Here is a 4,100-nt window from a genome sequence, read left to right as displayed (position 1 = left end):
TATTACATTAATTACGTTTCTGTAGAGGAAACTATATCGGTTGTTCGAACACAGTTTATTTACATTTGTTAGATTTACACAAATATTTTAGTTGCCACATCAATATAATGTGTTAAGACCAGTGGACGAGACCATTAGAATGATATCTCCACTCTGGAGAAAGCCACCATCAATCCGCCACGCTAAAAAATTGTCACCATTCTATCGACTGACAAAGCTGAGGGGCGGAAACTTTCGCCAGGCCTGGCCGAACTTCGTCGTGTAGTGTGGCCCTTAACGATTAGTAACAAAGGGTGCAGAAAAAGACCCCGATTGGTTCTCCCGTCAACAAATAAGTGTCGTTAAGGTGGCTCCAGCATGTATGCCAGTGCAGCTCACACTAAATTTCTGTCGACTCGATCTGGTGTAATCAAGGGTGCTTTAAGAGGGCCATAATTTCTTTCCATCATCCCATTCACGTAATTCCGTGCTATGTAAGCACCTTTTCCATACTTATGTGTCAGAACTGTCATAATAAGGTTCCCAAGAGTGTAGCATCTAACTTTTTATTATTGTCTTCATTCACCGAAACTACGACAAAAGGGATGGTTAAAAGTGTAATGTCTTAGTGTATAACACTTTGGTGAAATGTGCAAAAGCAGTCTGAATATCCATTTGCGATGTCCACTGCAGAAAAAAACCATGAGTGAGTTGTTTTTTGGCTGAACGTCGTAGGTACTGGTTTCTTCTCAGCTTTCGTTTCGTGCAAGGTTTACTACTTACACATGTGATTGTATGTTAATGGCACTGTGTCTCCTAGCCTTTTATGCTGTGTACCAGACAGAAAAGCTTTGCAATTGAGCGTAACGAGTAGGCAAGGGATCTCGTCAATTCTGTCAGCGACTGTACATACGCAGAAGGCGGTAGAATCAGGTACACAATGTATTAAAGGGCAGTACATTGGCGGAGCTGTCATTTGTACTCAGTTGATACATGTGAAAAGGTTTCCGACGTCATTATGGCTGAACGACGGGAATCAACAGATCGCGGAATGGTAGTTGGAGGTAGACGCACGGGACATTCCGTTTCGGAAATCGTTAGGGAACTCATTATTCCGAGATCCACAGTGTCAAGAGTTTGCAGAGAATTCGGAAATTGTTCAATATTCTGAGATCCGTAGCGTCAAGAGAGTGCCGAGAATATCAAATTTCGGGCATTACCTCTCACCACGAAGAACGCACTGGCCGACGGCTTTTTTTTTTTTTTTTGACGTGTGACAGCAACGGCGCTGATGTAGAGCTGTCAGTGCTACTAGACAAGTAAGTGAAATAACCGCATAAGATTTAATTTGGGACGTACGACGAACTTATCCGTGCCTGACCATATTAATAGGATCCTAGAAGACCGAAAAACGTGGCCTGATCAGATGAAGCCCGATTTCGATTGGTAAGAGCTGATGGTAGGTTTCGGGTGCGGCACGGGACCCACGGAACCATGGACCTAGTTTGTAAACAAAACAGTGTTAGCTGATGGTGGCTCAATAATGGTGTGAGCTGTGTACACAAGGACGGACTGGGTCCTCTGGTACAACTGAACCGATGAATAACTGGAAATGGCTATGTTCGGCTAATTGGGGATCTTTTGCAGTTATTCGTAGACTTCATGTTACCACGTGATGACTGGGTGTTGTGTGATGTCCTTAGGATAGTTAGGTTTAAGTAGTTTTAAGTTCTAGGGGACTGATGACCATAGATGTTAAGTCCCGTAGTGCTCAGAGCCATTTGAGCCATGTTACCAAACAACGAAGGAATTTTTATGCATGCCAATGCGTCGTGACATTGGACCACAACTGTTCGCGACTGGTTTGATGAATATTCTGGACAACTCGAGTGAATGATTTGGCCACCCAGAGCGACCGGAAATTTATGTGAGATAATAGAGAGGTCAGGTCGTGCACAAAATCCTGCACCTTCAACATTTTCGCAATTATGTACGGCTATAGAAGCTGAACGGCTCAATATTTCTGCAGATTAGTTTCAATGACTTGTTGAGTCCATGCTACGTCAAACCGCTTCACTGTGCTGGGCAAAAAGAGGTACGACACGGTATTACGAGGTACCTCATAACTTTATCGCCTCAGTATACATCGACTTGGCAATGATTTAAATCCCAAAGTGCCATTTTATCAATGTCAACCGGTAGGTATCGTAACGGAGTGTGCTGATGTCACTGAATGATGTTTCGCCTCAAACAGTTTCTGATCGACCATTGAGAAGCGAGCTGTTTGCGAAAGATATTTTGATCTGCGTAATCCACAAAAAGTAACAAAGCTGTGTTATGCGTCGTTCGTTTTTATCTAAACTGCCATGTCAGACAAACAAATTCCATTAAATTAATAACCTTAATCCAAATTAATTCCCAGCTGGATATGAAAGTACACCGCTCTCCCGGCCATTGTCAGTTTTCGTGACCGGAGCCGCTACTTCTCAGTCAATTAGTTCCTCAGTTTGCCTCACAAGGACTGAGTGCTTTCCGCTTGGCAACAGCGCTGGACAGTCCGGATGGTCACCCATACAAGTGCTAGCCCAGCCCGACAGCACTTAACTTCGGTGATCTGACGGGAACCGGTATTGCCACTGCGGCAAGGCCGTTGGCAAAAGGTAAAGTATATATTCCAAAATTCTGCTTCTTACTAGGAGCACTCTTTGGAAATCACTTCCATCGGAGGCACGCCAAGTGATGCTTCAGCCGACAGAGGTACTTGGATTCCGGTATCTGAGGGAGAGCAGCCTTTGGTGCAGACCAGATGACTAAGAACTTTTAGCTACGACCGCCGCCACTCACGAGTATCAATAACACTACGTATTGTGCGTTCCTGCATCCTTTATAAACAGAGTTATGGAATGCACGTGAAGAACTCAGGTTGACATTAGGTTTTCACATTTTTAATTCTAGTTCAGTCAATAGCAATCCTGGTCTCAACATATGACCAATCAAAATAGTAGGTGCATGCATGATTCCCGCTGTAGTTGTTTCTTTCCTGTCTAATTAACATTTGGCAACCACTGTGTAATTTCCAAGAATTTAACTGTGCCCCCAAATGTTGTGTAGACTTTAACATAGTCATTTTAACCTCATTACTCAATCTTTGTGAAGATACTGATTTCTTCGTTCCACTGTAGCCTATGTTATGATTTGATGAACGTAACTGTTCCTGTCCTTCCGCGCTGGTGTTTAAATTGAAGTTTTCAGGAAACTGTAATAAATAGGGTTTTATAGTGACCACCGTTTTTCAATACTTTGATGAACTTCCTGGTTTTATCATCGTTTGAGCTGCTGCATCCATGTTCCACGTGTGCTAAGGCCACTCTCGTTTAATAACTTCAGTTAATTAGGTTATTCATTTCGTGATACCTGTAATGCAGCAAATCGCTGCTCGTACGACCACGTGAGTTTATTGGTAAGGGTGTATGTTGATGACTCAGCCATAACCACACAGCTGCTCTTCTTCAGTGCACCAAATGACGCAGAAACTAGACAGTACTGTACTGGAAGTATGCAGTGTGGTACCAAGCCTAACTACTGGTAGCACTTTCCCAGGTTTAATGATCCGAGTTCGCCAACGACGCAATGAGGCATTTAACCCACAGTATGTAGAGGGTGTAATGTTAGCCGCAAGTATCCTGAGTTGTTTTGGGGATACTTTTCACCGTGATTGTGAGCTTATAACACTCCAACAGCGTTTTTACGTAGCTTATACTATGAAATACCAAATTTGGTTTAGTACATACGATGTCCCAACAGAACAATTAGTCCTGTCACGGAAAAGCCACGTTTAACACTCCCTGTCTGCTACTGTTATACCATAACCTTAAAGTAGGAGTCAGTTCGCAAAACAGAATTATTTTGTTATAGCAACTATGGTATAAAGTGACAGAGCAGTGTTACCCTCTGAGAGGAATTTTGTTATGTTGACCGTGTTGTACCTAACAGAGGTGGCTTATCGGAAATGAAAGTCAGAATTACGTAAATGTTTGAACAGTAACAAGCAAAATTTTGCCTATCTGCACTGTTTAACTGATAATGGAAAACGGTCGCCAGCCTAACTAGGCAAAAGAATG

At 42.8% G+C, this 4,100-nt stretch overlaps 1 pseudogene; it reads right to left on the bottom strand.

Moving 5' to 3' along the window:
* Nucleotides 1–2,516: 2,516 nt before the first annotated feature.
* Nucleotides 2,517–2,634, bottom strand: LOC126261408 (5S ribosomal RNA; annotated as a pseudogene).
* Nucleotides 2,635–4,100: the final 1,466 nt, after the last annotated feature.

The sequence above is a fragment of the Schistocerca nitens genome, chromosome 5, assembly GCF_023898315.1.
Source record: "Schistocerca nitens isolate TAMUIC-IGC-003100 chromosome 5, iqSchNite1.1, whole genome shotgun sequence".
Classification (NCBI taxonomy): domain Eukaryota; kingdom Metazoa; phylum Arthropoda; class Insecta; order Orthoptera; family Acrididae; genus Schistocerca; species Schistocerca nitens.
Note: the sequence above shows the minus strand (reverse complement) of the source record. Positions and strands in the feature narration are given on the sequence as shown.